This window comes from Gracilinanus agilis, chromosome 3, assembly GCF_016433145.1.
Source record: "Gracilinanus agilis isolate LMUSP501 chromosome 3, AgileGrace, whole genome shotgun sequence".
Taxonomy (NCBI): Eukaryota; Metazoa; Chordata; class Mammalia; order Didelphimorphia; family Didelphidae; genus Gracilinanus; species Gracilinanus agilis.
Window position 1 is genome coordinate 35,413,410 of NC_058132.1, and position 12,500 is coordinate 35,425,909.

Here is a 12,500-nt window from a genome sequence, read left to right on the forward strand (position 1 = left end):
AAGGAAGGGAAAGAAGGAAGGAAAGAAAGAAGGAAGGAAGGAAGGAAGGAAGTGAAAGAAGGAACGAAGGAACGAAAGAAGAAATGAAGGAAGGAGGTAGGGAGGGAAGGAAGGAAGGAAGAAAGGAAGGAAGGAAGGAAGGGAGAGAGAGAGAAAGAAGCCATCCCAGGCTGGCATCACAATCTTTGGCTAAGTCTGCAGGCTTGTACCATGCTCTCCATTGGCGTAACCCCATTAAATCTCATGAGAAGCAAAAAGAAAGCTTGCCAGGAGTCAAGAAGGCTTTGGGCAAGGATAGGTCTCCTGATATGGGAGGTATCACAGGAAGTGTGGCTAAAGACAGCAATGATGATGGCAATAATGACCTCTTTGAATGCAGGGAGGAAAGAGAAGCTAAGGAAATAAAACAAGAATATCCTACTTAGTATGATTCAAAGAAACTTTAACAATCTGCGATTATGGCCAAGTCTTCCCTCTTACTGGAGATCTGACCTAGAGATGACTAGACTGATAGGCAGAATTGGAGGAATGTGTCAGAAGCTTCCAGGCAGATGGCTTTGTCTGAGGACCTCCTAAACCAGAGAGGTCAAACACACAAAATGTCGCCTGCAGTATAATTGGGAAATGCTTGACAAAATAAATAAAAATCCAGAACAACATAGATAATATTACTTTCCTGCAGGGATTTGTTTCTATTTGAGTCTGAACTACTTCCAGTAGGATGTGACATTGAGAAACTTCAAATACAATGTGGAGTTGAAGATGATAAGGTCTGGAGAGACTGGCTGGAGGAATTATCTTTGGACATTGGGTGCAATCCATGGTTGTTATTGATAAGATCTGAGATCTACCATCCCTGGGTATTCATTGGAATAAAAGCATTTGCCAGCAGGATGGCCTTCTGATTTTCAGGTCTTCTTAATATGCTAGGTAGAATCACATTCCATTTTCATACTTTATTAGGCAATTTTAGAAAATCATCACCTTAATTTCCTCCAATACAGATTGAAAACCACTTTCCCAGCCTCAATCCCCATTCTCTATAGCCCCAAGTCCAGACTCTTTTTTTCCCATTAAAACAATAAACTAATTCCATTATTATATTCCGTCCCTCTATCTCTATAGCTGCCTCTCTCTCATCTCTCTCTCTCTCTCTCTCTCTCTCTCTCTCTCTCTCTCTCTCTCTCTCATATTAGGTCTCCATCCTATCTAGCCCAGACTGGAAGTGCATAGACTCAATCACGCTCAGTTGGCATGGGAAGCTTAATCTATTCTGTCTTGAACCCAGGCTTAGACAATCTGGTGCCCCCCTGATCCCAGGGCTTCTTAATGTCAAACTTGGTATGGACACCTCAGTTTAGCTCAAGGCAACTTGGAACTCAGAGCTCAAGAGATGCTCCAGCCTCAACTTCCCAGACGTCAAGAATTATAAGTGAGCCACATTACCAAGTCCATTATTCTCTTTTAAAAGAAAGAGGAGAAAAAATGAGATTAATTTATTTTTTAAAACTTTACCTTCTGTCTTAGAATGAATACCATGTCGTGGTTAAGGACTTGGCAATGGGGGTTAAGTGACTTGCCCAGGGTCACACAGCTAGGAAGTGTCTGAGGTCATATTTGAATCCAGGACCTCCCCTCTCTGAGTCTGGCTCTCTAACCCCTGAGCAACTCAGCTGCCCCTGATAATAAAAAAAATAACTTGGGAAAGGCCTACATGAGATAAAGAAGAGCGAAAAGAATAGAGCCAAAGGAGGAGCATCACATAGCGCTACATATAGATGTAATATTTGAAGAATAACTTGTGAATGCTCACCTCTGGAGAATGAGCTAAAAACATTTAAAAATGAAAGATATAATTTATTTATACATATCTGTTTGCCAGATGATGTCTTGTGTGGTGTGGAGAGGGGAAGGAAGAGCTGATATACCTGGAAATAAATTCAATTAATAAAATGCTTTTTAATTAAAAAAAAAAAAAGGAAAGTGATGGGCAGTTAGATGGCTAAGAAGATAGAGCATCAGACCTGGAGTCAAATCTAGCCTCAGACATTTCTAGTTGTATGACCCTGGGCAAGTCACTTAACTCCAATTGCCTAGCCCTTACTGCTCTTTGGCCTCGGAGCTTATACTTGTATCAATTCTAAGATAGAGGTAAGGGGTTAAAAAAAAGAATGGACAAAAAGAAGTATGTGGATGGTTAGCATGTGGAAGCCATTGGCTCACAGCTAAGTCATTAGGCTGATTCCCACACTTCTTGTCATCTAGGACAGCTCATTTGTCTTCTCAGCATCTCAAGGGCTTGCTTGCTAAATCACAGAGGGTAAACGATCTCCATTGGTGGAAGAAGCGCCCATGCAGAGAGTAGACACACTGACATAGTCACAGACTTTGGGCATCCTGTGCCCAAAGATTTGCTCTTCTTGGCCCCACAGGGCAGAATTAGAAGTTGCAAAGAGGCAGTGAAAGTTGGAAAAGGGCAGATTCGGGAATGATGTCAGGAAAAACTTTCTATCACCCAGAGTTGTCCCAAAGTAGAATGGACTGTCAATGGAAAGACTAAGGACCCTTTATGGGAGATCTTCAAGTAAAGGGTTAATGATGGAATGTTGGAGAGAAACAATGTACAAGTATCAGTCTATTACTGAAAACCCATTGGATCCAGTCATTCAACCAATTAAAAATCTACCCTCCGTTGTACTTCAGCTAGACCACATGCCCCCACTTTGTCCAGAACGGCTGAAGAAATTACTCTAAATGCTTTGCTATAATATAGGTGAACCAAATTGGTCCCTTCATTTGCCAGTCTGTCAAAAAGAGGCCTCTGGGTGCCACTGTACCCAGAGCTCTGGGACTCAAGTAGGGAAGACTTAAGTTCAAGTCTTCCTTTAGTCACTGACTGTGTAACTCTGGGAAAGTCACTTAATTACTATCAGCCTCGGTTTCCCCATTTGTACAATGAAGATCGTGTTAGCTAGCACTTGTCTCACAGGATTGCTATAAGGATCAAATGAGAAAATATTTAGAAAGAGTTTTGCAAACCTTAAGATAGGCTGCTGGGTCTGTATCCCAAAGAGAGCAGAGGTAGGAGAAAAGAGCCCACTTGTACCAAAATATTTCTAGAAGCTCTTTTTGTAGTAGCAAAGAATTAGAAACTGAGGTGGCGTCTACCCATTGGGGACTGGATGAATAAGATGTGGTATGTGGTTGCAATGGAAAACTATTGTGCCTTAAGAAACGATGGACAGGATGAATTCAGAGAACCCTCCAAAGACTTTTATGAACTGATGCAAAGTGAAGTGAGCAGAACCAGAAGAACAGTATATACAGTAACAGAAATATTGTATGATGATCAACTGTGGAGGACTAGACCATTATCAGAAAAAACAAGGTTCCAAGATAACCCCAAGGGACTCATACTAAAAACAAATGGGATTAATCTGGCATGACCTGCTCTTGATGATTTTTTATTATTATTGTTAATAAATAATAATACTGTCTAGAATTTTGCCAAGAATCAAAGTCAAGCTCATTATCTTATGCTTAGCAGACAATTTTCCTTTCTTGAAGGATGGGGCAACATTTGTCAGCTTCGAGTCTGGAGCAATTTAGCCATCACAAACGCCACTTCTTTTGGGATAGAAGAGGTTGTTTCCTGAATCTAGTGATTTGAACTTATCAAGGATAATTAGTTGCCCTCTTAACAACTCCCTACTTTGAGAAAATGCCTTCCTACCTGGAGGAACTAAAGGGAGAATTTGGGAAACAGATCACTAGCCTAGAAGAGAAACATAATATGGTAGTGATGGGGGACTTCAATGACCTAGACATCTGCTTTTTCTCTGTGCCAAAAAGCCAAACAACCAATAAATGGCTGTTGACTTGCATTAATGAAAATGTCATTCTTCAACTAGTAAGGAGAAATTCTGTACTGGATCTTGTTCTCATTAACAGAAAAGAACCAGCTGCTAGGGATGAAAGTGATGGGAATACTGAAGGAGAATGACTCCCGTCATTTAAAATTCGTGATGCAAATGAAAAGGAGAACTGAAGGGTATGTAGTCTGACATATAAGCTGCCATGACCTTGGACTTCATTAAGAGAGGCATGGTTTCTAGGAATAAGGAGAGGCCAGGCCAACAGAGCTCTGCTCTTCTCAGAACACATGTGGAATACTATTCAGCCCTGGGAAGCACAGAAGGGAGGACGCTGACTGGTTGCTTATGTTCTGATAGGTCCTTGAGAACTCAAGCTTTTACCATCCTGGTTGTCCTTCTCTGGACACAAACAGCTGATTGGCATTTTTTCCTTCTGTTCTTCTTTTTTTTAATCCTCATCTTCTGTCTTAGAATCAATACCATGTATTGGTTCCAAGGTAGATGAGTGGCATCAGGGTGATGTCTTGATTTGTGAATGAATTTGGAATTAAATAGAGTTGCACAAAGTCATTAGCCTCACTCTCTCTTCTAGAGTCTTCCAAGTCCAGAAGCAAGTCAAAAGTCAGGACAACTGGTGACGACTCAGGATGCAGTGGATGGATGGACTTGGCATCTCTGATGTCTAACCAAGCTCCAGGCTTCTTTCATGGCCATTGGAACAAGTTGTTCTCATTTTCCCATCCTGCCTGGGAAAATCTTCACGTGCTTGGGGCAGACACCCTTGAACTCATTGATGGATTTGGGTTACCCTCAACTTGGTTTAGCCCATCTGCCAAGAAGGTTTTATCAGAGCGTGGCTGCTGTGCATGCTATAGTTTCTTGGAGCCACAAGTGAGAGCTGGGTGAAGGGTAGACAGCAAAGGTGGATGAGCATCCCTGAAAAGGGCTTGGCAAGCCCTCACACCAGAGGTGCTAGTCCTTCCTGAATCCCCTACATGCCCCTAAAATTATTCCTATTAGAAAAGAAAACAGTGCAAATAATAAAGAACTAACTGTTCCTTCTCACCATTTGTCACTTCTTATTCTACTCACTCTAAATGGGGAGGGGGAGTCCTATCCTTTTTTTAAATCTGTTTTTCCTCAAAATAATTTTTTAAAAAAACAAACTTTTTTTCTGTCCTTGTAGTATTTCTTAGAAACTTCAGTTCATTCTGAGTATTAACACTCAACCCTATTTTTATAAGATGATGTCGTGCTTTTATATTCCTCTTCTGTTACTATACCTGGTTTCTATGTTTGACCCTTCTCTTTTTAAATTTAAAATGGTAGGCAAATTCACCTTGCTTCTATTCACATCAATCTCCTAAGACAGTGATGGCAAACCTTTTAGAGACCAAAAGCCCAACTGCACCCTCACACTGAATGTGAGCCACCCCTTTAACCCAGAAAGGGAAAAGAGGAAGTACTCTTATTGGGCTGCTGGGAAGAGGGGTGGGTGAAGTGAAAAATGTCCTCAGGCATGGTAGAGAGGAGTGTAGCAACCTTGCCAGCACACGTGCCATAGGTTCACCAACATGGTCCTAAGACATTTAATCCCCCCTCTTCCTCCCTATCAGAATTGCTTCTCTCTATCTTCAAATTTTCACTCTTTTCAGAATTGCATCCTTCCTGGATATACTTCCCCTATAAAATGGCAGTCTAGGAGACAGAATGGAAGAGCTATGCTAAACTTTGGGAGGAGGATACATTAGAAAAGAGATACATATAGGAAGTGACAGCTTCAGGGAAGATGGGAAAGCCTAGCAATTCTTATAATGTAGTAGCATGAGTCCTTAGGGTACATGACGGACAAGATTTTTTTTTTTAATGCCCAGAAATTTGGAGGACAAATAGCAAGACAGATAGTATGGTCTTGGTGAACCTTAAGGAGAAATGGCAAGTAGGGTCAAATATTTCCAACCAATGACTTTGGGGAGATAGATAATGGATCCAAAGGTTGTATGGAGAAGAGGTCTAGGTAACCTCAGACAGGCAAGGAATGGGAGTATTTGGTGAATTGGTATCCAAATGGAAAGGGTATCCAACACCTTTTGGGATCTGAACAATGGAAACTAGGGCAGAGGAAGGAATCATCCCTACCATGCCTTCTCTGAACCTTTTGAAATTTGTTTTTCTTTCTTTTTATATTTCTTTTTTTGTGTGTGTTTTCTTTATTTGAAAATGTTTATTTAATTAACTAATTTAGAATATTTTTCCATGGTTATATGATTCATGTTCTTTCCCTCCCCTACTCCCACCTCCCTCCCGTAGCCAATAAGCAATTCCACTGGATTTTAAATGTGTCATTGATCCAGACCTATTTACATATTATTAATATTTGCACTAGGGTGATCGTTTAGAGTCTATATCTCCAATCATATCCCCATCGACCCATGTGATCAAGCAGTTGTTTGTCTTCTGTATAAAACTTGTTTTTCAATTTTCACAGCAGGTATCTTTGATAAAGGACTAATTTCTCAAATCGTGGTGTCTGACCAATGCAAGCCTAAGGACAGATCCCCTATCCAAGCCTGCACTGAAGCCTCCTATATGTAATTTTTTTTATTAAAAACAGTCATTCTCCAATGATAAATAGTGAAAATATATGAACAAGCAGTTTCTAGATGAAGAAATTAAAGTCATTTATACTCACAAAAAATGCTTTAAATCACTAACTATAGAAATCAAATTTAAAATACTCTGAGGTGCCACTTCACACCTATTAGATTGGCTAATTTGGCAGAAGAGGAAAATGATAAATGTTGGGGGGGGATATGGGGAAAAGGAGACACTAATACATTGTTGGTGGAATTGTGATGTGATCTAGACATTCTGGAGAGCAATTTGGAGCTCAGTCCAAAGGATTCTAAGACTGCATAGCTTCTGATCCATCACTACCATTACTAGTTCTGTATCCCAAAAAGATTTTTAAAAGGGAAAAAGGCCTATCTGTAAAATATATATATATATATATGTACGTATATTTATTTATTTGTTTGTCCATCTGTCTGCTTGCTTATTTATTTATTTATTTGTGTTTGTTTTTTTATTTATTTGTTTATTGCAGCTCAAATTCTCAAAACTCCAGACACGACTTAGCCTTTCAAAAAGTATTTAAATCTAAATTAAAGTGGGGAAGCTCGACTCAGTTTTTCCTTAACTTTTTAGAGAAGCAGTGTGGGTAGCGTGGGAACACTAGGCTAGAATCCTAGCTCTGACTCTTAATATCTGTGCCTTTCTGAGGCTCTGTTGCCTTTTAGGTAACAGGATTTTAACTCTCTGATCCTTCCCCTTGGAGATCACAGACTACATACTTAGAGATGGAAGGCACTTAGATGGCATATTTTGTGAAGGAGAAGGCCAGTGTCATCCATTTAATTTAGGAAGTCAGACTCAAAACAGAAACAGATCCCTGTAGGTTCCTGCTGATTTAGAAAACCACAGATGGGCATTATCTATGTTTCATTGCATTTTTTATTCATTTTGTTAAAGGTGGTTCAATTAGATTTTAATCTGGTTCAGCCTCAGGAGCCCAGATAGCACCAATGACAACCCTCTCATTTTATAGAAGCAAAACTTAAGTCCAGAAAAGATGTCTTGCCCAAGATCACACAACAGGTAGTTTTCTAAAGTGAGATTTGAACTCTTGTCATAGAATCATAGATCAAGAACTAGAAGGAAACTAAGATACCATCTACTATTCCATAGAGTAAAAAAAAAAAAAATGAGGCCTAGAAAAATTAAGTGACTCACCCAAGGTCACACAAATAATAGGCACAAAAGGCAGGATTTAAGACATTCCAATTGCCTTGCTAATATTCTTTCTACTATATCAAGCCCAGATTTCCTTTGACATACTCTATCCACTATGCTTCACTTATATGGCAGCCCAAGATTTTTCTCAATGATGTGAACTCCTGGGAATGGCATCTTACATTGAGACTCTCAGAACTCAGAGGACCCTCAGAAACCATCTAGCCCAATCTTTTCATTTTATAAAAGAGAATACTAAAGTGCAAAACGGTTAAATGATTTCCCTGGTATTGGAGAGAGGAGTGGAACTCAGATCTTTCTAAGGCATTGTCGTACAGTGAAAAGACTCTGGAATCATGAATTTGAGTCTTTAAAGCTTTTGGTTTATCTAACCTTGAGCGAATCACCCATTTCCAAGGGCCTCAGTTTCCTTATTTGTAAAATGATTGAACTGGACTAGATGGCCTGTGAAGCCCCTTTTGGTTATCCATCAATGATTCCATGACTTTGAGTTCAGGAGTCTATCCACTACGCTACCCTGCTGCTCATGCGTGACTTAGAAAGACAGGAGAAAAGCTGGATATCATTGGCCAAGCTCTCTCTTTCTACCCATGGGCCCTTCTGGAGAAAAACACCAGATGGCCTGAGATCACTGAAAAGACATCATCACGCTCCATGGCAGGAGCCACACGGGAGTTTGCTAACTAGCTCATAAGTCGACCGTGCTCGGGACAGCTAACGACGACCCCCAAATCTCTCCCCCAAGTCCTCAGAAAAATCCAAATCCCTGCTTTAAGCTCGCCATATTTTGCCTAGTTGAAGCTGAGTGGGCTGTGAAGACAAAGGATTCATTGGGAGTTGCATTTCCCATCTGTCCTCTCTCGGATGAAGACAAGAAAGGAGCCCACAGAGATAATAAAGTCCAAGGCTCAGGGGCAGGATGGGAGAAAGGGAGGGAGAAGAATAGGAGGAAGGGGGAGGAATGCAAGCCAGCCTCTTTCCTGGTTAAAGGAACATCCGTCCTGAGCCCAGCAAAGAGGCCCACCACGGAGGCTGGAGAGATTAAAGTCATCTTTTTGTCATTTTTGGTCTTGAAAACAAACAAAGGGGCCTGTGAGATGTGGCTCCCCTCCACCTTCCCCCACAAAGGGTCACATCCCACAGTTGTTACTGCAGAATGAATCTGTTTATCAAGTACATCAAAGCCCCCAATGGGGTCTGTGATCCAGCGACAACCTCCCAACTCAATCATCCATCATGGCGCCCACTGAGTTGGGACCGGCACGGATTAGGCACTCCCTGCTTGAGTTTGAAGAAGACGGTAACGTAGGCGGTCTGAGGCTATCCTAGAACCCCCCCCCCCAGCCAGCAGGGAGCCAAGAGAAGGGTCAGCATGTTTAACCTCCCTGGGGCAAGAGCCAACAGAGCTTTATATTAAGTCAAATGGGACTTCTGTCAAGATTGAGTCAAAAGTGTTGGTGACGCTGATTCTCCAGGGACTTTTCCTACCCAGTCGCTTAAAGGGCTCACTCTCGGGTCCTTCTTCCCATGCTTTGCTTCTTAGATGGTGAGAAGCCTTGGCATCACCCAGAACGATGGAGGTACAGTAGAAAAAGACTTCACACTGGCTGTGGTACCAAAGGAACTGGGTGTGAAACCCATTTCTGCTAAGGTACCTAGTCTGGGAGTGTCATTTTAGAGGCTGGAAACCAGAAACAGGACCAAGAAGGGAATGAAGGCCAACATGAACTCCTCTAAAACATGGAGGATCCAGAAGGAATAATCCAATGGGTGAAAGAGGTGATCCTTACAGAGGGAAGCTCCATGGTCTCAAGACACTTCCTAGCTGTGTGATCCTGGACAAGTCACTTAACTGCCACTGTCAAGCCCCCATGATTCTTCTGTCTGGGAACCAATACATAGTATTGATTTTAAAACAGAAGGTAAGGGTCTTTAAAAAAGAAAAAAGGGAAGCACCAAATTGAAAAGACCTCAGGGATGGTTGGATGTTCCAGATGAGGAAACCACAGGTGCTGAGGAAAGTTACAGAATGAGATAGTCTAGTTTGGAAGTCTGGGAAACAGGAAGAGAATGAAGGACAGCCTGGGACCCTCTATAAATGGAGGCTTCAGGAGGAATTTACCAATGGAAAGATGAGGATACATGTTACAGGGGGATTTTCCAAGTTGAAGGAGAAGTGCTATTCTAAATATTTTAATATATAATAATTAATAATAAAATAATGTATTTTAATATATTATTATACAATATATAATAAAGTAAAAAAGTTAATGTTATATAATCATATATAATAAATATATTAATATGTATTTAATACAATATCCTTTAATCAATGATTTCCTTGGGACAAAGGTCTAACAGTAGAATCTTTGGGTCAAAGGATATGGGCATTTTTTTAAAGCCTTACCTTCCGTCTTGGAGTCAATGTAGAACACTGGTAAGGGATAGACAATGGGGGTTAAGGGACTTGCCCAGGGTCACACAGCTAGGAAGTGTCTGAGGCCAGATTTGAACCCAGGACCTCCCATCTCTAGGCCTGGCTCTCAATCCACTGAGCCACCCAGCTGCCCCCTTAGGATATGGGCATTTTAGCCACTTTATTTGCACCATTCCAAATTGCTTTCCTGAATGGTTAGACTGATTCACAGCTCCACCAACAATGTATTTCCGTGCCCTTCCAACTCTAACTACTCCCATCTCTTGTGATCTTTATCGATTTGTTAGATGTGAAGGGAAAACTGAAGGCAACTTCTTCACTTTATAGATGACAAAACTGAGATCCACAAAAGTCAAGTGACTCACTCGAGGTCACTTGAGTATGATGTATCAGAGCTGGGACTTAGAATCCAAATCAATTGCACCCAATTTACAGATCTAGAGCTGAGAGGACCTTAGAAGTCATGTGCAATCCCATCATTTTACTGATGAGAAAAATGGTATCCAGGGAAGATATGCAACTGATTGTCAGAGGAAGGATATGAACCTAGATCCTGATTTCAGAGTCCATGTTTTGTACCATTCTGCTTCCTCCTCATTTTCGTAGCTTAAAAAAACAACCAAAAAAGGAACTTGTTTCCTCATAAATTCAGGGAGAAATGGTTCAAATGCTGCTTCATACACTTATGGGTGGCACAGACACAAGATATGAGATATGGTCACAACCTCTCTAATCTGGAAAATGAGAATCCTGTACCCTGTACCTCCTAGAACTAGAAGGATTCTTGGCAATCTCCATGTGGTACAATGGAAAAAGCAGGAGAATTTAAGTTCAAATCTCACTTCTGATGTGACTGGTGTAACCTTGGACAAGTCACTTCCCACTTTGGGGCCTCAGTTTCTTCATCTGTTAAAATGGAGAAGAGTGGGGAAAGACAGCTCTGAGATCTTTCCCTCCTAACTCTATATGTCTATGAGCCTATAGCAATATGAGTTATGGTAATAACTATTATTCACATTCTCCAGAGGGAGGAATTATAAAAATCCCCCACTTAATATCTCCATCCCAATTTCTGGGCCAGAAAAGCAATAAAATGTAAATAAATATAGAATCTCCCTCGTTTTCCAGATGGGAGTATTTGACTTGCCTGAGGCCATTGAACCAGACAGTAGTGGAAATGAACCCCTAAGCCAAGGTTCCTGGCTCCCAGGCAGGGTCCTGCTCACTGGACCATGCTTAGCCTAAATCCCTCTAGCCTGGGAAGTGATTGAGAGATCAGCCCTGAATCATTTTTCAAGTGAGTCTTATTACTTATGCTACTCTGGGCCAGGCTAAATAGGAAAAAATCCTAGGGGAGCCTTGAAGGGCAGTTCATGCCCCCAACCATGGGCTACATTAGGAGTAGGGGAGATCCACAGCAATAGAGAAGCAGGGAGATAGGTGAGCTCCAGTTGGGTTGGTACAGTAATAATAGGCAATGAGATGGCACAGTGAAGAGAACGCCAAGCTTGGAGTCAGGAAGACTCATCTTCCTAAATTCAAATCCAACCTCAAGCATTTACTATGTGACTCTGGGTAAGTCACTTATCCCTGTTTGCCTCAGTTTCCTCATCTGTCAAATGAGCTAGAGAAGGAAATGGCCAACCAGTATCTTTGCCAAGAAAACCCCAAATGAAGTCTGAGAAAGTTGGACACAGCTTAATAACAAACAACAAACTTTTTTATATAGCATTTTAGGGTTCACAAAGAATTTTCCAAATATTTTCTCGTTTGACTCTCTCACTGTCACTCTGAGAGAGGTAGATGCTAATTATTGTTCCCATTTTACAGGTGAGAAAATGGAAGCAGACTGAGGTTTAAATGATTTGCAGAGGGTCATATAGTTAACTAAGTAAGTGAGGCAGAATTTGAACTCAGGTCTTCCCAACTCCAGTGCCAGCCTTCTATCCATTGCTCTTGCTACCTAGATCCCTGGTATTGGAACAGAAGGTGCTCTACACTACTGCATTTGTCTTTCATTCCATTCCATTTACAAAGCATTCACCAAGCACTTCCTATTTTCTACTCACCCCATGATATACTAGGCATACAAAGACAAGAACAAAACAATTCCAGCCTTGGAGGATTCACTTCCTAATGAAAGAGACAGCAAGTACACAGATAAGTGTAGACAAAAGATATGCAGGATAAAGATAAGGTATCTTCAGAAGGAAAAGGCAGCTAAGTATTGCAATAGATAGAGTGCTGGCCCTAGAGTAGAAAAACTCATCTTTCTGAGTTCAAATCCAGCTTCAGACACTAACTAGCTGTGTAACCCTGGACAAGTCACTTAACCCTGTCTGCCTCAGTTTCCTCAAATGTAAAATGAGCTGGAG

The 12,500-nt window shown here is 41.1% G+C and overlaps 1 pseudogene; it reads left to right on the forward strand.

Moving 5' to 3' along the window:
• Positions 1 to 12,500, forward strand: part of LOC123240939 — a 62,527-nt pseudogene that overhangs the window by 35,316 nt on the left and 14,711 nt on the right.